General features: G+C 36.6%; 1 long non-coding RNA gene across 2 annotated transcripts; it reads right to left on the bottom strand.

Moving 5' to 3' along the window:
• Nucleotides 1-6,337: 6,337 nt before the first annotated feature.
• On the bottom strand, nt 6,338-25,812 carry LOC121036059 (uncharacterized). Of its 2 annotated transcripts, XR_005793210.1 has the most exons (5): nt 25,662-25,812; nt 17,405-17,526; nt 15,443-15,513; nt 11,430-11,500; nt 6,338-6,501 (listed from the first exon to the last, which is right to left on the bottom strand). It is a non-coding gene; the product is annotated as an uncharacterized LOC121036059 (long non-coding RNA). The 2 variants fall into 2 exon arrangements; XR_005793209.1 differs by lacking the exon at nt 17,405-17,526.
• Between the last annotated feature and the right edge of the window lie 1,977 nt (nt 25,813-27,789).

The following is a 27,789-nucleotide window of genomic DNA, read 5'->3' as shown; positions in this document are numbered from 1 at the left end:
GTTAGAACCTCACTATATGAATTTCAGGGTGATATGATTCAACTCCTAACAAATCTGAAATTTAAATTGTATTATGTCCTTTTTAAAAATTGTGTTTCACATTTCATATGACAACAGGTTTTATAGTCTTAAGCTAGTTCTGTATACAGAACTACTGTGTTTTTACATTACTGTGACGGTGAGTCAAAAAATAAATAAAAACTAGCATAATGAAAGCTGTGTATATGGTAGTCCCTAGCTGAGCATAACTCAAGGATTACCTTATGAAATGCTCACTGTACCCATATGGAAAATACTATTTATTTATTCATACAGTTGGCTAGAAAACTGGAACCTCAAATTGTCAAATAATCTTTCCCACCTTATCACTTACCCCATGGCAGGTCTGCATGCCAAATGCCGTGTCCTTAACTACGCTCATCTGTCTATAGTCTCCCAAAAATCAAGCAGTAGATGTAAGAAATATTGATGTGTAAGTCACCCATGCCTGAAAACTGGCAGGGCACATTACAAAATAGAATTATTTTAAAATAAGATCACAATAGGATCTAAGGTCCACTTGGATAGAAGCTGTTTATCTTCACACATCCTTCGTTAAAATATATGTGAATGCCTAATATTAAAACAACAACAAAAAGCAAACGAGTGTATAAATTTTAAAGCTGAGGTGTAAACCATGGAGGTCTGTTTCTAAAGGGTGCTATTTTGGTCATTAGGCCCCTGGAAGAAACACTGGTCAGTTAGGAGATGCTGTAAAAGACAGATGTATCCCATTTGTAACATAATTCTCCATATTGAAGGAATAACAGCACAAGTTATTTTCAGAGTGCCAAATGCTTTCACTCTATTTTTTTATGATTGTCATGTAATTCCCACAACTTAGAGGAAATATATTTAGTCTCATTTGATACCTGAAACAGACAGAAAAAAAAAAATCTTGTGTGGGCCCCCCCCCATAGTTACTTCACAGAAATAAAAGTGAACTAATGTTTACCTATGAATCTAATGTTATCCTTATTGAACCGCATTACTCTAAAATCCACACCCGTTGCTGTTTGGTTTTAAGCACAGAGGTAAAAGATTTCTGTTTTTTTCATTCCGTTTTAAAGCTTTTATATGATTCCATAGAAATAAATCCAAAGCTGTCCCTCACATCTTATGATTTTAGTTCATAACAAGATTCAGATATAGCTGTATTTTAGGGTTACAGATTCATGGTTACATTCAGGTTTTATCTCACTTCACTGATAATTATAGTTACAAAAAACTGTCAGGTAATTTCTCTTTTAAAATTACAAGCAACAGAGTTTGCAACCGTCTTTGATCTTTGCAGCAGTATACCAATGAAATTAATGAAATTAACCCAGATATTTTCCTCCCAAAATTCTTGCAAATAATTATAATTGAGTTCACTTTGCTAACCTTAATTCACATTGTTTTCTCTGATGAGTAATTAACACTTGTTAATTGTTTAGACTTCCGGCTTATTAAAACTGGATGTAGTGTAACTTTATCTTTTGTTACTGATTTCAAAAATTATCAACTCCAAAATGTGAAGACAAAATAGTGTTGAGAAAAATAAATGTGAGTTAAAAAGAGGCAGCAGTAACCACAAGAAAGATCTGAGCACTGAATTGTGATATAAGAGCAAATATTGTGGGAAGAAATGTGTGAGGTTTTCTTTTATTTCCTAAACAGAATGTTTATTTTTACATGTGTATGTTGGTTTTATTTTTAAAGCTAGCCAAATGGAGTTATCAATAAATTTATGATTTCTATGTTTTCTTTACCTAGCACTTTTAGAAATATATCTCTATTTCCATAATTTAAAAAAAAAAACACCTTTTACTAAAGTAGTTTTGTAAATTTTATTTTTTAAATTTTGTAGTAGGGGGTTTTTATTTGATAAAATTATATTGGCAATTTATTCAGTATCTGGTCACAGTGAAATAAATGAAACATTAATTTTCAGCAATATTTTCCTTTCTTTTTTTTCAGTAATATTTTCTAACTTTTCTCAGCTAATGTCACTTAGCTGAAAACAACATGTTTGGTATAGCAGTTTTTATGACATAAACTTAGTGTCTTATAAATACTGTCATGCTTATCACAAAACTTGTGAAGATCACACCCTTCACTCCAGGGTCTGTGTTGTGTGAAAAGATTCCTTTAAATTAGAAAAAAAAAATAGCTGCTTTTACAATCTAAAATGTCCATATCATAAAAGAACACTCAACTTGTGTAAGATTGTTTCTAAAAGGACATGTCAACTGCAGTGAAGTTCAATGCGTGTGGCAAATGTTAGATGGGCACTAATTTTTTTTTATTTAAAAAAAGTTAATGTTTTATTTATTTTTAAGACAGAGAAAGACAGAACATGAGTGCGGATGGAGCAGAGAGGGAGGGAGACACAGAATTGGAAGCAGGCTCCAGGCTCTGAGCTGTCAGAACAGAGCCTGATGCGGGCTCAAACTCACAAACTGTGAGATCATGACCTGAGCCGAAGTCAGACGCTCAACAGACTGAGCCACCTGGGTGCCCCTAAATTTTTTAAATTAAAAAAAGACTCATTAGTTTTGTGTTTGTCAGCACAATAACCTCAATATGTCCACCAAATAATGGCCTTAATATCACTAAATATGTGTAGATCTGGAAATAAGTATCATAAAACATCTTTCTCTTGACTACATTTTTTCCTTCCCACCTACCACCCATGAACAGAGAACAACTAGTGTTTAACCAAGGATGAAGAAAAGGTAACAATTTTTATTTATATAAATCCAGAAATTATAATTTTTATGCAAATTAGGAAGTTTTACACTTATAGAACAAGTAGCACCAGGAAAAACCATCCTAGTTAAAGATATCAGTGTGTAAAATTATATTAGTTTTTTTTCATAATATTGAGCTAGGACTTGTCTTGTTTTGCAACTCACTTCCTCCCTCCACTTGCTCCAGGTATAGATACTCATTAGATGCTCATTAGAAGAACACATTTAATTATTAATGTATGCACACGTGTCTGGGTGATTTATGGAGAGAAAAAGAGGTCAAACAGGTAAGCTAAAGAAGATGGTGGGATACGGCAAAATGAGAACCAAAATATTTACCATCCATAGTAGCTTAATCTCCATAGAGAAAAATATCCTAATAAAGGACTAACCATTAATATCCTAATAAAGGACTAACCAGTGTCCAAGGAACAGAAAGAAAAACAGATCATATGTAGTCTCAAGGCACAATTACAACAAATTCCTAAAATGTAGAAATATGCTATGTAACTATTTACACTAAAATCAAATGTCAATAACAATCAGATACAGGAAATAAAACTTATTACATGATATTAATAATCATATAAGTAATTCATGGGTCAAATAAAGATGGTGAGAATACAAACGCGCATGTGCACAGACACATGTAATTAAAACACTATAGATCGGGGTGCCTGGCTGGCTCAGTCGAGTAAGCATCTGACTCTTAATTTGGCCCAGGTCATGATCTCTTTGTTCCTTGGTTTGAACCCCTCTTGGAGCTCTGAGCTGACAGCGGGGAGCCTGCTGGGGATTCTCTCTCTCCCCCCTCTCTCTCTGATGCTTCCCTGCTCTCTCTCTCTCTCTCTCTGTCTCTTTCTCAAATGAATAAAATAAACTTTAAATAAATAAATAAATAAAACACTATGGATCAGTGCTAGTGGAATATAAAGCTAAATAAAGAAAAACAATAACAATATTAAAAAGGTTAATTAAAATGTTTTTAATGCATGGATTGTAAATATTTAACAAAGAAAAACAAAAACAAAGACAGCTACAACCTATGGAAGACTTGGGAAGCAATCAAAGACAAAAGTAGAAAACCGTAAACTATATAATAAAGTAAATGGATATACATACACACATATATATTTTCCATTATATGGTACCATCACTTGAATTGTGGTATATTTTTGTTAGTAAGGATAATGGTTCTTGAGACCATGTCAATATGACCTGACAAATCAGGATATTCAATCTTCCTGGAAGGTTTTTCCAAATCACAACAAAGACTAAACCAAGAATTTTCAGATTCATCAATTGCTACCCACTTTGCAATAGGACTTTGTAAAATTGTGTTTTTAGGTAATTAAATGTCCAGGACAGATCATAAATATCTTGAGGCTAAAGGTTGTATTCACCTTCAGTTCTATTTTAAATTTCTACCATTTAAAAAAAAATAAGTTTCTTTAGTTTTTGAGTGAGCAAGAGGGAGAGGGGGAGCAGGGGATGGGCAGAGAGAGAGCCTCAGGCTCCACACTGTCAGCGCAGACCCTAATGTGGGGCTCGAACTCATGAACCATGAGGTCGTGACCTGAGCCGAAATCAAGAGTTGGATGCTTAACCTACTGAGCCACCCAAGTGCCCCTTAAATTTCTTCCCCTTAAAAAGAAGAGTTGGTATGAAAGACAAACCAATTAAACAGATAATGAAAAGAATGGTATATATATTTTGGACCGAGTTTCCTTTTTTTAAAAAACTCATCTGAATTTTGTGAGAAAGTATCGCAGTGCAAAGACATATTGGAGGAGAAAATAATCAAGAGGAGCAATGGGTTTGATGAAGGGAAAGTTTCTGTCTTGGAAATGAATTTCGGATAGATGATTTTTTAAGAGATAGTCTTCCGTTAAGAGCCATTAAAACCCTTTCTCTCTTTTTTTAAATATAAAATTTATTGTCAAATGGGTTTCCATACAACACCCAGTGCTTATCCCAACAGGTGCCCTCCTCAATACCCATCACCCACCCACATGCCCTCCAACCCCCCCATCAACCCTCAGTTTATTCTCAGTTTTTAAGAGTCTCTTATGGTTTGACTCTCTCCCTCTTTAACTTTTTTTTTCTTCCCCTCCCCCATGGTCTTCTGTTAAGTTTCTCAGGATCCACATAAGAGTGAAAACATATGGTATCTGTCTTTCTCTGTATGACTTATTTCACTTAGCATAACACTCTTCAGTTCCATCCACATTGCTACAAAAGGCAATATTTCATTCTTTCCCATTGCCATAGGGCACTTGTACCCCAATGTTTACAGCAGCACTTTCAACAATAGCCAAATCATGGAAAACCCTTTCTCTTAATTTCACTCATTGTGAAATCTCAAGGGTGGGAAGGTCGGCAGATGGAGGGGCTCACTCAGTCCCCTGTGGTTTGGAGAGACGGGCTATGTACCACAGATGTGAGTCCCTGCTCCAGCAGACCCTCCTCCGCTTCGGCTCTACCTTCCTAAAACACAAATTATGGATGGCTTTGCCATTGGGTCTCAGCTATTTTGAACTTGGTTGCTAAAATTTATTACTTACAGTCATGTGTTTAGACGCTTGGAAATGCCTGGAGGTTTTTGAGAGGGCAGAGATCAATTGCAGCCCTAATATTGTCATCGGGCACTACTGTTAGATACAAATGTGCTCCTGATCCTGTACCTCTTAAAATTAGATATATGCGGATATGTGTGTGTATGTGTTTATGGAGCTCATACATTTAAACATTAGAGGCTGAATACACTTTCTAAAAGCCAAAGAGATATCAAAGAAAAGCTAGAACTACACGGTAAAAGCAGAAGGAAAAAAAAAAAAGAAACAAACAAAAACAGATTTTATTTAGGACTAACACAATAGAGGAAAAGAGACCCCGGTATATAGGGGACTAATAGGAGTTTACAGCTAAGGAGTGGGGTAGGGGTCAGTGGGTGTGGAATTATCATGAGAAAACATCAAGGGTGAGGGGGATTCTGGTCAAACCATTTTAACAGCATTTTTTTGTTGAAGACAGTCCAGTGTGATTAGGCACCACCAGGGCAATGGTGAAGGTGGAGGCATTGATAAGATATCAAGGATGATCCTTTATCAAGAGTTGGGGTGGGCACCTGGGTGGCTTAGTCAGTTAAGTGTCCAACTTCAGCTCAGGTCATGATCTCGCAGTTCATGAGTTTGAGACCCTCATTGGGCTCTGTGCTGCCAGCTCAGAGCCTGAAGCCTGCTTTAGATTCTGTGTCTCCTTCTCTCTCTCTGCCCCTCTCCATTTCACACCCTGTCTCTCTCTCAAAAATAAATAAACATTAAAAAAATTAAGCGTTGGGGGTTCTCACTTTGCAAGATACTTGCTAAAACTGGATGTTATAAGAGGGTATGGAGATGGGCCTATGAGAAGGTTCAGACACCTGACTCAAGTTTGGTCAAAAAAATAACTTTTGCCACATGTTAAAATGTAACATTTCAAAATGTCAATAAATTACTTACGGAAGAAAAATAATTTGTCCAGTTACAAGTTGTGATTGTTATTTTCAAAATAATTTAGAGAAAATGATTTTTTAAAGGTTTATTTATTTTTGAGTGTGGGGAAGGAACAGAGAGAGAGGGAGACAGAGGATCCCAAGTTGGCCCTGGACTGACAGCAGCAGTGAGTTCAAAGCAGGGCTGGAACTCAGGAACAGAGAGATCATGACCTGAGCTGAAGTCAGATGCTCAACCTAAATGATTTTAAGAAAACATAGGTTATACAGATTATATAGTAGTATTGTTAAATTTACAGAAAAATATTGACCTAAGAATTGCAGCCATACTAAGATTTGGGAGTGTAGTTTTATACTTAGAGTCACTTGCTGAGATTTAATCATCGATAGAATTAATAGGGATAAAAGTTTTGTTACAAAGTAATAGCACCCTTTGGATGCCCAGTTCCCTCTCCCATAGTACTTTTCTATTTACAATATTGTGACTGAGAAAAATGACCCTAGTCTTTCCCTAATGGACGAGCAATTTAGACAACGCCTTCTAGAAAATACACACACACACACACACACACACACACACACACAGAATAACAATTCAAACCAGCTAAATGCTAAATGACAAAGGGGTCTCTAATGAAATCTCAGAGGTGTAGCTAAAGGAAATAAAGAAAGGATTTAAATACCAAGTCATATAATGTGCAGGAAAAGAGCTGAACTTGAAATAAGTATTGGCTTCAGGAGGTTTGCTTTTTATCTCTTACACCTGTTTTACAGAACGGACTTCATTTGTTCCTGCTGCATATTAATTTCCTCAATATCTTGGGGAATATTAAGAACCAACATGTGGAATTTAATCATCTAATTCCTACCATCACAGAAGGAATTGATATTTTAGTCTCAATAAAAATATTCAAAAAAAAATCTGCTGGTTTGTTTCATTTACTCCCTTTCCCCCAGGACCACTAAATTGTGATAGGCTATGGAAGCAAATGTTAGCAGAGATTAGGTCCCTCTGTGTAGCTAGAAAAGTGGTATATCCTATTTATACCACTTTTTTGGAGTAAAGTGAAGGAGGGGTATTTCTGAGAAGAGCAGAATTCTGGCCAAAGGGCAACGTGGGCATCCTCCATAATGGCGCACGAATAACGTTTAAACCAATCTCATTTTTGAGCAATTACAAACTTTATAAAAATAAAGTACAGTTTTAGGCAGAAGTCTACCAATTAGTCTTAGTTCTGAACTCTGAAGCTTTGCCAGGCAATCCTCCATAACATTACAAGTAATGAGCCTTCAAGCATTTGACATTGCAGGCCATATTTTTTCATCATTGCCTTTACACCTCAGGATACTACGTGTTTTCTTCCTGAATGCACTCTAGCTTAATATTCTGTCTGTTAAATTCGACAAGTTGCGAACAAAATCCTTTATTTGTCGCAAGCAAATATGAATTGGAAAGGAAGGATGACTCGAATACATCTGCAATGACACTATATTTCTCTTCTTACAGATGGAATTTTCACTTACCTTTGAAGCCATATCAGATCCTATCCGTAAAGTTGTTTAGGTTCACACATATCTTCATATCAAAAGATATCTTTTTAAATTTCTTAGGAAATACTATCAAGCCAAATCTACATCGTTAATTGGATATTTTTCTTCAAATGAATTTTGTACCAATTCATTTTTTTTTTAGTCCATTACTAAATTTTGGGGGTTTTTATATAATCATGTTTAATTGTATCCTTTCATCATTTAACCTTTTCTTCTTTCAAACCTATGAATAGGAATTAGGTGACTTTACATCTAAGAGTATAGCTAATATCTATACTTCAAGACTATATTCTTCTACATAATATTTGAGCATTATCAGCTATATTAAAATGAAGAAAGTACAACTTTAATCCAATCTTATCCATTTTAGCACATTAAACATGTTAAAGTCTTATATAAGATACAGATTCATAGGTGTGCGTGTGTATGTATACAAATATATGTAATTCCACAGATGTAACCATTTTGTAATAGTATGTGATTGAACTACATGTATATTTTAACAGATTTATTCTGGGTCCTATGGTGTATCTCATATTCTAAGTATTTGTAATATATTTCATCGTAGGTAAACATCCAGTACATTGAGATGTAATTCAAATAAGTTGCTGTGTTGTGTCCTCTGTGGAAAATCTCCCTCTTTAGATTCTAGCTAGCTATATAACACTCTTCAATTACTAATATATTACACAGAGGCAGTCTGCAATCACACGTACAAGCTATTTGATATACTGGATGTGGAGTTAATATTAATTTGGAAACAACATCACTTAAAATAACGTAATCTCTTATTGAATTCTTTCTTGAATACTGATGGACTTGTTAGTTTTCATATTTATGGTATTCTCTTCAGATCTCAAATACTTTTTCTCTGTAGGATAAGTGACATTACCCATCTCAACAATAGTTGAGAATTTTTATAGTATATCTTCTGTGGAGGCAGTATATTCTTCTCAAACATTAAGCATAGGTTTATTGAATAAATTTTGTCAAATCACTTTATTATCTAAATTTTACAAGTCCATTAATCTTAAATTATTTTCATTAGGCATACCTTATTTTCTGGTTGTTCTTGTCTTTGGGTTTCCTAAAACTGTGTTACTACTGATGAACTCCTATCATATAATCATCTGTATTCAATAATTATTTTACATTTCTGAGCTCATTAGCCACTTTCTTTTGCATCGTGAACTTAAAGATTTCTGAATCTTTAAAAAACTTAAACCATCTTCAATTTAATCCTCAGCTAGATAATCAGATTTTTATGAATGGGAATGTATTCAATATAGCTGGATAGTTGAAAAGTGAAGGAAAAAAAGGGGGAGATCAGCAAAACAAAATTGTTACAAACATACAGGTCACATGCAAATACAGACCATCGCATACAATAACAAAGTTCAAAAGTAGGTGTGCATGTGTGTGTGTGTGTGTGTGTGTGTGTGTGTGTGTGTGTGTTTTAAGATTAGCATCTGTATGAAAAATTCTAGAAATGTCCTGGATGCTTAAGAAATGTTATGAAACCTTTAGAACACTGAAAAGGAGGCACAGTGTGGATTATTTTCCCGTTTTTTTTCCAACTTTTTTAAAGCTCTTTTAATCACTAATGGTGTTCAGACAGTGCATTTTTCCTTCCCGATTGATTCAGCTTTTAAGCAGTCTTTAGAATTCAAATGAAGTTTGCTATTCTGCTGAGTCTGGCTAAATAGTATTCCTTATGAATCAGTCAAATGCATTCATAAATCATGTAAAAGGAATACCTGCACTTTATATAGTTGCTGAAAGTTCCATCATTAGTGATCATTTGTCATCTTATTTAGATTACTTATGAAGGTTTGTTGTTGTTGTTGTTGTTGTTATATCTCAAGTATCCTAGTTTGGTATTTAAACTTTTATAGGGTCAAATGTGTACCATTTAAGTATGTGTACCAATTAAGTACTAATTGTCAACAAATGGCTCTATTTGAGGTGAGGAAAATAACATGTCTCTTCCATGATGTTACAGCATGTCCTAGAATGTTCTGATCATCGACATAGGCTGTTGAGTAAGAACTTACAAGATTGAGTATAAGACATCAGTTGGCCTTTCAATCTGACTTATGTGGTTAAATATTTTCCGTCATTTATTAACTCTGATCGGGCTATCCATTTAATTTATTATAAAACAAAGTAGTGACTTGCTCACTGAATTAGGAGAATTAAATGAGAAATAGATCAAAAATCTTGATATTCAGTGTAAATGTCACTTTATTTCATATTTCTTAGACACACATGAGAAAGGTCCCCTTCTCCTGCTCAAGGAGAATAAAAGTCCATTTCCCTTTCTGAATTATTAGTTTCCTAGGAAGGCCATAACAATGCACTACAAACTGGGTGGCTTAAAAACGCTTGAAATCTATTCTCTCAAAGTTCTGGTATTGATATGGCCATGTCCCCTCCAAAGCCTTTAAGGGACAATCTGTCTCATGCTTTTTTCTTGGCTTCTAGTGTCACTGGTAATCCTTGGCATCCTTTGGCTTATAGCTATCATTTCAATCTCTGTCTAGACCTTCACATGACACTCTTCCCTCTGTGCCTGTGTCTGTTTTTCCATGGCCGCCTCTCTTATAAGGGCACACCAGTCATATTGCATCAGGGCTCATACGAATGATGTCATCTTAACCTGATTACATATACAAAGACCCTCTTGTCAAGGAAGCTCATGCTTTCAGGTAACAAGGATTAGGACTTCAAGAGGTTTCTAGAAGGGAAGGCAGAGGACACACACCATTCAACCTATAACACTTGCCATTTTAAGCAATATATTCTCACCCCAGTCAATACTGGAATCTTTCTTGTCAATATACTCTCTACACTCTAATTCAAAAATCAGATAAGCCTCCAAACAGTTATAGAAGTGCTATATTTACCAATGTATTATTATGTAGAAAGTTTGCTGCTTTATTCATTTTTGAAGCCCACAATGTGGTTACTATAGACAAATCAGAAAAACATGACTCCAGTGTAATTAGCTTATCAAGCTGCGAAGTAGAAATGATATTAAATATTATAGAAACTAAAACTTAGACCCTTTCCATCAACTGTGGATAGGAAAAATAACAAAACATTTTTCCTGCTTTGATATATTGTGTCCTTTGAAGCAACAGTGAAGTGAACCATTAAAAAGTAAAACACTCCATTGAACTGAAAAACAAACTGAATGGGAAAGCGAATGCCTTAGGAAAAAGCAGTTTTGTAATCTCTGCTTTCATGTCTCCTTGTGTCTTTGATGGATGATGAGAAAAGCTAAATTCTAAACAAAAATGCCACAGTGACTGCAATACTATTACTTCTTGTTTTGCATATCAAGAGAAGTTTTTAAAGAATACCCCCAAATGCCAACCAAATGGAAAATGACAGGATAGTGAAAAAAAAAAACAAAAAAAAAAAAAACACCATATCAAAATTACCATTTTACAGTTCACTTCCTAATGACAAAAGAGACTTCTCTATTTCATGGGCCTTCAATTTACTTGATGAAAGGGGGGGGGTTGCTATGGATTGCTTATAAGTTGATTGTTTTCCAAGTTTTCAAACATAAAGTTAATTTCACAATAATTCGTATTTAATGTGCTTACCCATTTGTGCTCTTCGGTTGTGTCATGTTAACAGAAATTGATGTCCTGTTCACAGAAGAAAGGGTACCTTTCTGAAGAAGATAATTCATTAATAAAAGGAGTCCTCTTGGAATGTTTTGGTTGAAAAAAATTAACTCCTGGCCAAACTTAATTTAAAAGGCAGATATAGTCCTAGAACATATATTCATGACCCAAAACTTGTGACTCACTTAACCATGAAATCAGTAAAAGAATTAGAGCAAGGTAAAGGAATTAAAAGTTCCAAATAGGACAGGAGCAAGTGAAAATATTGAAGAGGGAGACTAGGGAAGACCTGATGATGAAGATAAAATGTGAGCAAGGTAGAAGGTCAGGCAAGTGGCCAAGCAGATCCAAGGCAAGAGCTTCCCAAGCAGAATGATCAGTTAATGTATCTTAAAGCATGAGTGCCTGATTCACACGAAGGAGAGCAAAGAGGCCACAGGAAGAAAAGTAAGGAGAGAGAAGAAGGGAGTACCAAAGAGGTGACAGGCACAAGGCATTGTCGCATCTCACAGACCCCTGGCTATCCCTATGAAAAACCACGGCACAGTGTTGGTGGCAAAGGTGAGGAGGAGAGAGACAGCATGCTCTGTCTCTTGCTTAAAAAGGAGAATTCTGGTTCCTATGATGAGAATCGACTGAAGCCATCCTCGAAAAGTAATGACAGTCAGTTAGACCACAGAGTAGGCGATGAGGAGCACTACATTTCTGGTTATATTTTGAAGACAGGATCGGCATAATTTTGTGACTGATTAGAGGTGGAATGAGAGAGAAAATTGTGTCGGGATGGGGAAGGGTAGTTCTAGTTCTAAAGTTTGAACTTCATCAACTGGAAACATGAAATTATCAACCCAGAGGGTGAGGTGTGCGAATGGATCAAATGTGAGTAGACATACGTGATTTGGGGAGAGGCATATCAGGAACTGAGTTTGGGGTCAGTGAAATTGGGTATATCTATGTGTCATCCGTGTAGCAGCACCAAGTGATGTCAGAATGTCGTATCTTGAACTCATTCCCCGGGTCCTGCCATGGATGGCAGACAGGGAGGAGCGAGGCACAGCAGTGTAAGGTTGGAGAACAGATCAGGCTTCCTTTTTCTACTGAAGGCTGGAAATAATCATGAGCCCAATCTAACCCTGAACAGAGACATAAAGCTGAAATTGAATAAGAGAGAAAAGATTTAAATTTAACTGGATTACACTTTTTTTCATATGCTAAAGGAACTGGAGGTTTTGCTTTAGATAGTATTAACTATGCAGATAAGAAGCACAGAGCATGAGGGAGAGCAACCTTAAAGTATTTTCTAGTTTATACCCCGTCAACATCAAATTATGAAATCACATAAATATGTCTAAGACATGTTTATTATAGTAAAATATAGAGGAGATGTGCAAAAAGTCTATGAAAGCATGGGATTATCAAAAATGCATGTTGCCATCTACAGTCACGGCAAGAATACGATTTCATAATTGGACATGTGAGCAAGATATAATTGAGATACACTGAAATGTGTTTAAGCAGAGGCGTATAGTTCATTGTGATAGCATAAACTGGAAAGAGATATTAAAAATAAAGCAGAAAGTGTGTATTAAGGGGATATTTTATGTGGGTGGGAAGAAGTGTCTTGAATGCAATAACAAGGAGTAAGGATGCTATTCTACAGTGATGTCAGACCTATCCTTTCTAATGCAGAATGATATTTGTTACTCCATTAACAAGAGCCATTTTAAAAAGCAGGTTTATATGTTTGCAAAACAGAAATTTTGCCCATTTTTAGTAATGGATCAGATGAGATTTGCAGACAAACATCTACTAAAGTACACCTAAAACTACTGGATTGAATGCTAAAAGGGAACATATTTTGTTAAGCATGCGTAAGGTTTATGGTAGAATAAAATAACTGATTGGATATCAGAGAAAGCAAAGCGAAGCAAAAAAAAAAAGGCTTAATTGTTGGGGGTAGGGGGTACCTGGATACAGTGCAAGTTAAAAGGCTGAAAAGCGCCCCTGGAGAAAAACAACATTAATGGGTAACTAGGGGAATAAAGGCAAAAACAAGCCAGCAAGTGAACAAACATCAACAAAAAATTACTTGTTTGGAGCGCCTGGGTGGCTCAATCAGTTGAGCATCCGACTTTGGCTCAGGTGGTGATCTCACTGTTCATGAGTTTGAGCCCCATGTCGGCTTCTGTGCTGACAGCTGAGAGCCCGGAGCCTGTTTCAGATTCTGTGTCTCCCTCTCTCTCTGTCCTTCCCCCACTCGTACACCCTCTCTCTGTCTCTCCAAAAATGAATAAATGTTAATTTTTTTTAAAACTACTTGTTTGCTGTGAGCAGAAAGAAAACAAACTAAGAAGGCTCTCCTGAGAAATCTTATTTTGAACTCCTATCCTTGATTTTGGGTCATAAACTGAAGTGTAAGTTCCCTGGCTGGTGTGGTAAAAAGAAGAAAAATTATTTCACATACAAAGATCTATCGTTGCTTTGCCACTGGATCCATGGAAGAACCATGTGAAAATGCTCACAGACGAGAGTAACAGTGTCCTTGGATAAAAGCCATAAAGTCCCAAGAAATTCCAACTCAACTACATACCCCTGAAAAATACTGAGAAAGCCAACCAATGTGGATGAAATTAAACCCTGCCGAATCAGATACAGAAGTTTCATATATATATATATATATATATATATATATATATATATATATATGAGGGCCAAATACAACAAACCGCGAAGATTTAAAAAGTAACAAGAACTTCTAGAATTGAATAGATACACAGATACATAAGATACATACACATGGGGGAAGGGAGTTCAATTTATGTTCTATTTCTGGTTATGACACACAAGGGTGTAAAAGCCCTCTATTTCTACTAAAAACAGAACAAAAACAAAAACCAAACCCATGGAATCACTACATAAACCAATCATTATTTGGTACAGATGGAATGCTTTTGTTGCTCCAAAATTCATGTGCTGAAACCTAGTTCCCTGATGCAATGGTATTAGGAAGTGGGACCTTGGGAACATAATTAGGTTATGGTGGTCAATGGTTTCTCGGTTAGTGAGTTCAAGCCCCACATCGGTCTGTCTGCTGTCAGCGTGGAGCCCACTTTGGATCCTTGGTCTCCCTCTCTCTCTGCCCTTCCTCTGCTTGCATTCGCTTGTGCTCTCTCTCTCTCTCTCTCACTCAGAAAAATAAAGTTAAAAAAAAAAAAAAAAAAAGGAGGCTCCAGAGAGTTCTGTTGTTCCTTCCTCCATGTGAAGACACCGCAAGAAGACCATCCGTGAACCAAGGATCAGGCCCCCCATCAGACATTGAATCTGCCAGCACCTTGATCTTGGATTTTCCCACCTTCAGAACTTGGCCCAGAGGGACCAAGACATTATTCTTTAAAGCTATCAAAGTACTATGCACACAAAATGATGACATGCCTCAACTTTCATGCTTCAGCCTTTGTAAGTGAGCAAGTTACGGCAGACACTTTGATGTCTGGTACCAGTTGCCAAGGTCTTTTGCAGGGCAGGTAGAATAAGCTGGCCAGAGAAGTACAGTCTTTGCTCAGGTGAGGAGAAGCCATAAAGTGCTGGAGCACTGAATTTTGGTTTTGAAGGAGACACTCACAAAATGAAACTATTTTTCAATTATTTTTCAATAATTGTCTTATGCAGAATATTGTCAAGAACACAGATAAGGGGTAGGGGGTAGAGATAGAAAGCATATTGTGAACTCACAGCCTCATACTCTCACATGGATAGGTTCTTATGGTCCTATGATTTGTTTCTCAATTTCATGTCCATGTGGTTTGCCGGGACAATAAAATATTTGCCACTCCTCCCACACAAAGGTGTTTTTTTTTTTTTCCTTTTCCCTTGAGTCTTGGCTGAGCTTGTAATAGTTTGTCCAGAACACCAGCACCATTGTGTTAGTTCTGGACCTGGGTTTTAAGAGTCCTGGCAGTTTGTTTTCAGCTTCTCAGACAGTGATTTACCTGTGAAGAGTGTTGGCTTCCCTGGCTCAGAGGACAAGAGGAGAAGGTGATTTGGAAGCTCCCACGTTTTCCTGTTGAAACAACAGACATACCAATATGTTACCTTGGATTGTGAGTGCTACTCAGGCTTCTAGGTGACAGTGACCCCATGGTGACTCAAGCCAAAGCTAGCAGAATATCTCCTTACCTGAACCCAGCTCATAGTGCAGAATCATGAGCAATATGTGTTTTGTTTGTTTGTTTGTTTGTTTGTTTATTCGAGAAAGAGAGAGAGAGAGAGAGCAAGAGCATGAGCAGGGGAGGGGTCAGAGGGAGAGAGACAGAGAGAATCTCAACAGGCTCCACTCCGGGGGGTGGGGGGCTCGATCCCACGGCCCTGGGATCATGACCTGAGTCGAAATCAAGAGTCTGCGCTCAACCCACTGAGTCACCCAGGCACCTGTAAGTGACTTTTAAGTCACTACATTTGGAAATAGCGTTTTACATGTCTTTTGACAATTTAAACGCTGTCTTTGCAGAGCTATGAAAGGCTTTAGGTCCTGCACATTCAATTTTTAATCACAAAAACTTTTGGGTGGCATGTTCATTTCTTGTACCTTTGAAGTCTTTCTAGGTTTCTTTTTTTTAATTTATTTTTTTTTCAAGTTTATCTATTTTTAAGAGAGAGAATGAGAGCATGAGCTGGGGAGAGGCAGAGAGAGAGAGAGCGACAGAGAGAGAAACACAGAATCCAAAGCAAGCTCCAGGCTCCAAGCTTTCAGCACAGAGCCTGATGCAGGGCTTGAACCCATGAACCATGAGATTATGAACCGAACCAAAGTCGGAGGCTTAACTGACTTGAGCTAGCCAGGCACCTCTGTCCCTCTAGATTTCAAAACTGGTCCTCTAAGGCCATGGATCTATCTTAGAAGTTCTCTTATTTTAACAATAGGTGCAATACTAACAAGGAAAGGGAACTTCTGTGTCTACTAATTGATACAGATGGATGTTTACTGTTCTAGTATCTTAGTAAATCAGAACCAAAAGCAGATATTGTTGCTTCAGGAGAAATCCCCATGGCATCATTAATTCCTAAGTGCTCATCAAATATTTGTTTTATTTTTCCAAGTAGTCGGCTGCTTTTTCATTTTCTGTTCTTTTAGTTTATATATATATATATTTAGACCCACAGACCTCTTTAGAGCATACTTTTAACAGAACACCCATTAAGATCTGAGGCCAGGGTCAGATTAGGCTGTTACTGAAATTTTGAGTAGGATTTCAGTCACTGTCTTGTCAAGTTTCCTGATACTGGGAAAGATCCATGTGATTAAGTCAAGGCTGATCTGCCTACAGACTATCTTTTTTTTAGTTTCACTTCGGGTTTTAGGGATTTCTTTTTTTATTATACCTCTGAGATATTTGAGTCTCAGAGCGAAATATTACCTAGGTATGGTATTCCCTCTGGTCAATGAGTTTCCTTAACAAGGCTAATGCAGGTGGACTCTTGTGAGTATTGAAACTGGACTATGTAACAAAGGAAGCTCATTTTGTAACAGCAGTCTACACGGCCTTGAGGGTTAACGTGCTTTAAGCTTACCTGCTCCTTGCTTGATGACTTAAGTCCCTCGATCTGTATCAGAACTAACCTACTTCCCTTGAGATCCGTAGACCACTGACCTTGAGGAATGAAGAATCAAATTTTCCCAGAAGAGTAAGAATGACTACATTGAAAAACAGCTACCACTGATTCCAGCAAGTCTGTCCAGGGTCATGTTGACATACGACTAACGTCCTGGACACCTGCTTCTCCTGCACATAGCCCTGTTCTCTTTTCCCACACCTTAAAACCCTCTGGCTCCCCCTTGATGGGGAAGGTACTCACTGAGACATTAATCCACTATCTTCCCAGGTTGCCAGCTTCCTGATAAAGGTTTTCCTACCATCACTTGTCTCTTGGGGACTGATTAGTCCGGGACCCACCTGTCCGGTAACAATCTGGTGACACAGTTGGTGATTTGCCAGAGTTTGCTAGATGTTGCCCACAGTTTCAACATCAGCACAGAACAATTCCTCCCTCTCGACACTTCTCCTAATTTCAAAATCTGTGGATAGTAGAGAGCGATGTGGATTATTTCAGTGAAGTGCAATTCAAGTTTGAACTAGCAGGGGCTGGTATAACCACCCCGGTCAGGGTAGTTGCAAATCTGGATACTTATTTTTGCATGTCAGTCTTTCCTCGGGCTCCAGGAGGAAAACATACTGAGAATCAGCCCTGGTAACATCCTAACTCCTACAGAACTTTAAGTCTACCTATGATTTTATTCTCAAGAGATGGGATTTCTTTGGAGGAGAGATGGCAGGTCTGGCTCATGGGATCCTATTAGAAGACTTAGGACACTCTACTGCTGTCTGCAAATAATTTTGCAAGTTCCCAGAGAGGCATAACTCAACTCTCACACATAACACACCCAAAGTGAATTATTCTTGGCTCTCAAGAATTCCTAGGTAGTCCATGACTGTGTGTGTGTGTGTGTGTGTGTGTCCCCACTGCTTCATTCATGTAAGGAAATTTACTCCTCATTCACTCTATATGAAATGAAAAAAAAATCTTTTCTTCTAATTTTCTGATTTTCTTCAATTTATTTGGAGGCAATAATGTACTTTTGGTTCCTCTAGTTTTTTCTACATATTATACCTTTTTAGTCTGTATTGCGGTGGAAGAATTTTAAATAAATTGAGGCTATAACAGACACAGGTAGCCCCTTACCGAAAATCATGCTTCTGGAAAATGTTTTCTTATGTTAGGTGTTGATGAAATCCGTATTAACAGTCCATGCATAATCCCTTTATTGAGAAATAGGTGGCAAGATACCAAGATCTCAAATTGCAGGAAAAAAACTGATTTGCTTTGCCTCTTCACTGTATTACCTACAGGGTGAGGTCATGGAAATTGAAGTGTGTAAAAATCGGAGGAAAAGTGCATAAATTATACATACATTTAAAAAGCTAAGCTCAAAAATATTCTAGATTATACCTGAAGCCAATATGTAACCTATACGTCAATTAAAAATAAAAAAGAGAGTTTTGATTATGTGTTTTTAAAAAGAGGGAATATTTTAAAAACGTTGATGTGTACAGTTGAGGATATAAACGTATAAAGTAACATTCTGATAATAATCATGTATTATTCATGTGATTCTTTACGTTATATTTTAAAACTTGCAGAGTTTATAGGTCAGATGCTTGCATTCCAAACAAGTAAGTACTTATTTCATCAATTTCTCTTATATAATAAGCAGATTTTTCGCAGACCTTTGCTTCAGCATGATTTGGCAGCTAATAAAGTCTGAATGTTTATTTGTTGTTTGTTTATACTTAGGTTAATGTGTCAAATAATCATCTTCCCATTTGTAAATAAGCATATAATTGCTCAGTATCTGAATACAGCACCTTTAGTCTCCAGAGAGTATTAGAAAAGCTAACTGAAGTTAATCATCCCAGATCAGACCGTCAACAGAATTTTAGAAGGAAGGGTAGTGTGAAGCAATATAAGATTAAAATCTTTCATGTCATTGGAGGGAAGTAAAAATTGTTTAAATTACTTTGGGTGACATATAGATCTATGCAACCCCAAAAATGACTATTAAAATAATCAGAACCTCTAGAATTAGAAATATCACAAGTACCTTTCAAATCAAGGTTTTTCAAAAAAACCTTTTCATTTTATAAATTACAGAGAGTTTCATTCATTTAGTCACAAATGAAATTAATAGGAAAAAAGAAAGTATAAATCAGTAAATACAGATGGAAGAAACTATTTCAAATATTTAAAAATATAAAAAAAATATATTCTACTGTCTTTCCCTAATGAAAGATTTATGTGTTCAGTGTTTGACAGGAAATGCAAAATTCAACTACAGAGTCTGCCTAGTTTTCACAGAACCACACTGACTGGAAGTTGTGCATATTGGAGTTGTATCCTCCAGATATGCCCAAGTGCCAGTTAACAAGGTTCTATGCCAAGTGAAAACTGCCTGTATATATATATGTGTATATATACCACTCATAAAAAATACATGAATTGTAAAACTAAATGTGTATAAATATATGCCTTGCAAATACTTAAGTAACAAAATTAATTACAACGAACCTACAGGTAACAATACAAACACCATCCAAAGGTCAAAAACAGAGCGTTTAAAGGCAGACTATTTCTAACCATAGCTATTTGTTTGGGAAACATTATAGCTGCTACATAAGCAAATCCAAAGATAAGCAAGGAAGAATTGGCAGATACATTACCATTTGGTCTTTGTCACATAATTTAAATTAAGTAATCAATAATTATATACAAGAACTGAATGATATTATCAATAAAGTTGATTAAATTCTATCAGTAGAAATCTCCTACAAAGACAATATGCAGCCTCGTGTAGTCAATAAAAACCTAAAATGGTCATGTGAAAGACTTTATGATCTTAAAAATCAAGGTGGACCAGACGGGAGTTAAATTATCAGATTACAGTATTATGAAACAGAACACTGAAAGGGTTTTTTTTTTATTTTTAAGATAAGAATTTGAATTATTTTATTTTATTTTTTTTAAAGTTTATGTATTTATTTTGAGAAAGAGACAGTGGGGAAGGGGCAGAGAGGGAGGGATAGAGAATTCCAAGCAGGCACTACACTGTCAGTGCAGAGCCCAAAATGGGGCTCTAACAAACCATGAGATCATGATCTGAGCCAAGACCAAGAAGAGTCTGATGCTTAACTGATTGAGCCACCCAGACGCCTCAGAAAACTAAAAGTTTTAAGCAACAACAACAAATGTGGTTAAACATGTGAAATAATATCGACCACTACGTTAAGAAAGCAAATCATCAAAGACATCTAAAAATCATTGTGTTAAACTCCATTAAGCATCTTAAAATCCAAGAATATAAAGCAAGAACGGAGGCAGTGTAAGTAGTTAAAAATATTATAGAATTTAATACAATCAGGAAGAAATTGGTATCAAATTGAAAAATAGATAAGATCAATGCAATACAAAACAACTATACTTTGTATAATGAATAGTGAATCCAATAACAAACACTTAAATTTTAAAAAATCTGGAAATGCAATTGCCTTCTAAGAAATACAACTTATGTTTTATCCTCATATGTTTGGAGATTAAAGGGATGTTCTAAACTCGAGACAGTTAAAGCTTATTTTAATCCTGCCTTTTGAGTTTGGGCAGCATGTTTTCCATAAAACATGACTCTTAATCAGTTGAATTGCAGCTAGTTCCAGGAACCTATAACCACAGTTATTTGCTGGCCATAGGTCTCAATTTATTTTTGTCCCTTTGATTCCTGCTGTTATAGACTACCTTCCACTTCCACCCCCAAATATGTATGGTTGAAACCTAACCTCCAGTGTAATGGTGTTTGGGGTATGACCTTTGGGAGGTGATTAGGGTAAAGCACTTGTGAATAAGATGAATGTTCTTATTAATAGGATCAGGAAAAGCACCCCAGAGAGAGAAAGAGAGAGAGAGAGATCACTCATCATGAAGGGGCACAGAGAAAAAGCAGCTAAGAACTAGGAAGCAATGTCACAAGACACTTGGATTTCCCAACCTACAGAACTATGAGAGATAAATTGGTTTATAAGCCACCCAGTCTGTGACATTCTGGTACAGCGGCCTGATGGACCAAAACATGCCACCCAGCCCCCTTGAACTAATGATGACAATCTTGAAGTCACATGTCTGGAAAAGGAAGACTACAATCTTAATGTCTTTTGTGGCAGGGCTAAATATAAATGGGACTGTACCATCCAAAAGCTTTTAAAATGGCAATTCAAAATGCCACCAGTGGCTCAAAAGTACAAACTTCCAGTGATAAGTATGTACTAGGGGTGTAATGTACAGCATGAGGACTGCAGCTAACAATGCCATATGGCACGGAGGAAAGTTGCTAAATCTTGAATCTCATCAAATTGTGTCCACTGTATTCTTTTCTTTTCCTTGTGTCTATATAAGAAAATAGATGTTAGCCGAACATGTTGTGGCAACTATTTCAAAATACATGTAAATCAGACCATCATGCTATACATCTTGAACTTATAGTGATGTTGTCATTTATTCATCAATAAAACTATAAGAATATAAGAAAAAGTAACATGGCATTTCTACTACTTGAAGTCTGAAAGAATTACGCCTTACCAATCCTTCTCATCAAATTTCTCGAGTTTCTTTGTCACTTTATTATTACTGCATAAAGCCAATTCTTCCCTCTGTAGGTCATGAAAACAATATCTTTGAGGCTTCAAATATTCTGACATGCTCTATTTTCTGTCCTATCAGTTTGTAAATAAACCACGTATTGTCTGGGCTCACGTCTTTCTACTTTAGTTAAAAGCAGCCAGTAATCATCTATATTTCTAACAACCTGCTTTCCAACCCCATTCTCAAATCTACAAACTCAGAAAAATCTTAGTTAAATATCAAAGGCGATAATTTTTTTTTCCCAAAGGAGATAATTTTACCAAGTATTTTGCTACTACATAGCATGGATCGATTAAGATTTATATATTCATATCCTGAAAGAAAATACCAATCTCTGGACCGGAATAAAGACCATTTACAAAGCATCATGTGTTGGTTTCCCCGCACACATTTCTCCACCGGGTGAGGTGATGGGAGTCAGAGGCGCACCTGTGTAAGCAGTCGTGCACAGTAGGAGAAGAACCTCAAAATTCTGAGCCTCGGTTCTCAGGTAGAGCCACCAGAGTAACTGCCTGTCTTCCTCTCTGGAAATAAAGACCTTACCTTTTGCTCTAAAAAGTAAGAAGACACCACTAGGAGAAAGAAAAAAGATATCTCTGGGTTTATTACTCTGGAACGTGACAAATATCTCCGGGGGAGAGGAGGACAGTGGGGTACGAAAGGCAGAGATAGGCTCTGTATCTATTGTAGTTGTCTATTTCCATTGCTCGGAAGGCCTAGATAATGCAGAAACATTGAGAAATACAAGAATTTTCTTCCATTAGGTTCTTCATCTGTCCAACATCTCCTACCATCTTCCTCCCTGACCACTACCTGACTTCTAGAACAAGGCCCTACAGTTTGGGTTTGATTTAAGGCAACCGTCTACTTCATTGTATCAGTTTCTGCATGAGGTAAGGGGATCATAACAGTTTTAAGAGATGAAGGAAACCATGCAAGTCAACTAAAGAGAGATTTCTTGTTTGTATCAATTCAAGACAGAGAGGAAGGAAGTGCCCCAGTTTCATGAATTATTCGGGCACTCCGTATGGTCGTGTCTGCCATCTTCAAGGATTCTAAGATTCTCATGGGTGTCAACACACAGCAGGGTGCTGGGGGGAAAGAACTGTGTGTGGGAGAATACACAAGTACAGAAGTAATACACAAGATGTCCATACACATACATGGAATGAAAGTAAGTCACATTGTCATATTTAACTCCAAGACAACTTGGAAAATGGGGTCTTGCTTTCTTTTTGTGAAGAAAAGACAGGTCTGCTGAACACCCGTCCAGTCTTTACTGGGTTTCTATCTCTACTTCCACATTTGCCTTATTCTAGGTCTATTCTCAACATCCGTTCTTGTTCACAATATACAGTCAAACTTGCTACCTGGTGATTTCTGAGTATTTTCCAAAGATCTATTTTGTTTTAACCTCCATTTGTGTTAGTTTCAGGTAAAACTCTTGTCATAAGAAGATAGTGTTACATTTTTCTAAAACATTAATCCGTTAGGATAGATTGCTTTTGGAGTCTTTTTTTAATTTTTTTTTAATTTTTTTAACGTTTATTTATTTTTTGAGACAGAGAGAGACAGAGCATGAACAGGGGAGGGGCAGAGAGAGAGGGAGACACAGAATCTGAAACAAGCTCTAGGCTCTGAGCTGTCAGCACAGAGCCCGACGCGGGGCTTGAACTCACAGACCGTGAGATCATGACCTGGGCTGAAGTCGGACGCATAACCGACCAAGCCACCCAGGCGACCCTGGAGTCTCTTAATATTTTCCTCCATCTTACTATACTCACCCTCTGCCATCAAGCTCTGGTTCCCCCACAACCTCCCCTCCCCCCCAAAAAAATTAGGCTACCAAAAAAAATCTTAAAGCTTTTCTATAAGATTAGAACTACTTTGTGTAAGAATATCTTGTTATTTTTTTCAACGACATTTTAGCACTTGAATACAAAATGTGTTTAAATGTACAAAAACATTTTCATCTAGGTGAATATATGGCTCTATTTTTAGGCACACAAAAGCAGTCACAGATACCCCTACCTTCTCAGCTACGGAGGCACCTGTCCAGAATACAGGAAGAATCAACATGTTTGTCATTTCCAGTGCTGTAACTGGACAATATAGCATTATTCAGATGATCAACCCTTGGGTTATTTAAACAAGTGGATAAATGAATGAAAAGCCATTTAGTGGCTGCACAGGAAGCTTATCTAATTTGGTGTAATGGATATCCTGGGCGGGAGTGGAAAGGTTAAAAGGGAAGTTTGTTCTGTCCAGGGATGCTGTCCAGACTAGATGTGCAGTCTGGACAGATGCTGGTGGCTCCAACAGTCATAAACTGGCTTCCCAACTCTCCTTCCTTCCTTCCTTCCTTCCTTCCTTCCTTCCTTATACTTTTTAAATGTTTATTTATTTGAGAAAGAAAGAGAGAGAGGTGGGGGGAGGGGCAGAGAAAGAGGAAGACCCAGAATCCAAAGCAGGCTCCAGAATCTGAGCTGTCAGCACAGAGCCCGATGCGGGGCTCGAACTCACAAACTGTGAGATCATGACCTGAGCTGAAGTCAAACGCTTAACCAACTGAGCTGCCCAGAAGCACCCCCCTCCCCTTTCTAAGGGTCCAAACAATTTAGTGCAAAATGAGAAAAGAAATGTTAAAAATTACTAAATATTTTCCTGAATTATAAAACAATACCTTAGTTCTTTAGTGGAAATGTACTAATGTTTGCTTAAATTTGTTACAAAGTAATGAATGTGACATCTCAATATAATGTAGTAGTCTGGATAGGATCCTGGAACAAAGGGTATTAGGTGAAAACTAAGGAAGACTGAATAAAACAATACATGTAGATTAGTTCATTAACTGTAACAAATGCACCATGCTGATAAAAGGTGTTAATAGGGAAAAATAAATGTGAGATATATGGAAGATGTTTTCCTCTCAATTTCAATAAATTTATAAATGTTCTAAAAATCTACTTATAAAAATAAGAATAAATAATAAAATCTATTTAAAAATACACAAACTATTAAACTTAATGAATACTTGCTGACTCTAACCCTTGACCAGAGTAGAACAAAATTTTTAAATATAACAATTGATAATATCTTGGATCATCATCATCAATGTCACAATAGAAGAAAGTAAAATTAATGTTAGTTCACAACTGAAAACTCAAGTGTGAGGGTAAAAAAGCTATCAGCACTGATTGGCCAGTAGTAATTTCTGTAGATTCTCCCAGAAAAAGAACTAGAATATCACCCTGATACTTCAACCTAGGAATTGCTTGCTGTTTCAGAGTCCTGGGTGATAAAGACAAACAGATCAATCGTATCAGTGTATGAGGACACGTCACAGCTTAACACTTTTATCTTAGTTTTAAAAATTACAGCTATTTGGGAGCACTTGGCTGGCTCATCAAGAGCATGAGACTCTTGATTTTGTGGTCATGAGTTCAAGCCCCATGTTGGGTGTAGAGATTACTCAAAAAAATAAATAAATAAATAAAAAGCTAGTTAAAACTCTAAAAGCAAAAATCTTAGGTTTGTACATAAAAATTCTGAGGAAGAAATTCCATTAGCACATTCCTCCTGCTTGACTTGATTCATATGAATAATTGAGGCAAATCTATGTAGCAGATGGAAATATGGATGGAAGAGTAGAAATACAGTACAAATATGGATGTCCCCAACATGAAGAAATTCTAGCAAAGAAAACTTGTAATCTTTTACCATAGAATCCTTCATGGTTTCCTCATTTCACTAGACATTTTTTCCAGTTCATCCCACGTCTTAGCAGTTTGCTTATACTCTATAGCTTATACTAAATGCTTCTCAAACACCTTACTTAAAAAAAAAAAAAAGATATTACAAGAAAGTTACAGTGGGAGTGGTCATTTGGGGGAACTATTCAGGTTTATAGTTTCACTCTCTAGGATCAAGTTCTGTGGATGCCTTATCTACATCTCATTAGCTTACCTTACAGTTTACCTGCAGTTTCTGTGACTGGTTCTGACTCACGGTAAGGGCTTGCTTTCAACCAAGCTCTTGGTTTCTTTTTCTGAAGTTGCCTCTGTTCCCTGAGAGGCAGACTGAAATTTCCAGGGGGGGGGAATGTTCATACCCTCTGTAGTCACCCTCAACAGTGAGAGCGACGAGCTAGAGGGTAAATATTCCAGAGCCTCCAGTACCCACGCAGGAATGTACTCATTACATTTACAGGGTCCCCTTCCTTTCCCGCCCATTCCTCCCTCATTCAGTGCTTCCCAGGATTACTGCCAAAATAAACTAATTGAACCATAATCCTTTCTTTAAGGTGTTTCTTGTAAAACATGAATTTACATACATCTGTACTCCTAAAAAGGGTAAGAAGCTTTAGATTTCTACAAAGCATTGCATCGTAAGCTATGATTGTGAATGTATTTTTATATAGGATTGATACAAGAATCACCTACCAGGAAAAATAAAATAAAACAAATAAATAAAATATTTTAAATAAATAAATAAATAAATAAATAAATAAATAAATAAAACGCAGTAAACAACATTGGCAAAGATGACCTAAGAATATTCAAAAATAATGAAACATAAAAACTGACCTCTATTTTAATTAGTCTGTCAGTCATATACTAACTCTTCAAATTTATTCTTTGTTCTTTTTAATCTATTATTCAAAATACATGAAGACAAAAAAGAAGACTTAAGAGTAAAGATATTTTACGTATCCCTTACTTTCAAACAGAAGGAAAATCCACAAAAACAATACACAGAATTCAATTATAATTGTGGTTATATTCATAAGCCTATAGGAAAGCATATTTGTGGAAAAATCAATAAACATCTATTTATATCTTATTTGAAGGATTATATGAAAAAAAATTTAAAAATATAGTAATAATCAGTATTATAGTCCTTCATCTTTACTTTCTTGTTACTGATAACTTTTACGACCTATTAATGTTTTTATATTTACCACCTGTTTGCAACATATAGTTGTTGTTTTTGTTTTTTTAAAGATTTTAGTTTTTAAGTAATCTCTACACCCAACATGGGGCTTGAATTTCCAACCCAGAGATCAAGAGTCACATGTTCCACTGACCGAGCCAGCCAGGCACCTCTGCATTTTATAGTTTGTTATTGTTGTGGTTGTTGTTGTTTTACATGAGAAAAACACCAATATGGAAACTGACTTTATTAGAGGAACAGTGAAAGGTCTAGAGTTCTGTTAGAAACAAAAGGAATAGTAACTTTCAGGAAAGATGATAATTTCACAGACCTTCTGGAAAATTCTATGTTTAAAAGAAAAATACGATGAAATTCAACAGATTTTGTATTGTTGTATCTAAAGGAAAAATAAGGGCCCAAAACACAGTGTGATGAAGCAGAAGTGAGGTGCAAACTGCGTTGCCCGAAGCCGTGGATAGAGTCATTCCTTATACCAGTGGCAACACAGAAAATGGTTTTTAGTTATCAGCTGATTGGGGATTGGTTTATTAACATTTGTATCAGAAAGATTTTGTGAGGTGTTCATCGGAGAAACTATGGCTACAAAAAGTAATAACTTCTCTCATTGAATTTTGTGGTGGTTCTATATAAATAAAATTGGAGGTAGTGACTGGGTGACTCGGTTGAGCATCTGCAACTCTTTATTTTGGCATGGCATCACGGTTTGTGAGATCAAACCCTGTGTCAGACTCCACTCTGGGTGTGGATCCTGCTTAAGGTTCTCTTCTCCCTCTCTCTCTGTCCTTTCCCTGCTCTCTCTCTCTCTCCCTCTCTCTCACACACACACACACACACACACACACACACACACACACACAAATTTCCAACTCTTGTATTTTATCTAGTATTACTGTTGCCATTTCATACTTTGGAATACTAGGAGCTCTGGGGCATAAAAACTTAACAATGGGAATGGAACTCCTTTCTTCTTACTTCCTGTGATCCCTGGAATAAAGAAACACCAAAGAAGCCTTCTAATAAATGTGCTAAAAAAACATACTCCCTCATAGACATACAAACAGCATTTATAGCATGAAGGAGAGTTATAATCTAGAACATGTTTTTAGCAATCTAGATCTGATCTCTCTAGGTTACTTATTGT

Source organism: Herpailurus yagouaroundi, unplaced genomic scaffold, assembly GCF_014898765.1.
Source record: "Herpailurus yagouaroundi ecotype Mexico unplaced genomic scaffold, PumYag 162, whole genome shotgun sequence".
Classification (NCBI taxonomy): Eukaryota; Metazoa; Chordata; class Mammalia; order Carnivora; family Felidae; genus Herpailurus; species Herpailurus yagouaroundi.
The sequence above is the reverse complement of the archived record's forward strand: the minus strand, read 5'-3'. Positions and strand labels throughout refer to the sequence as shown.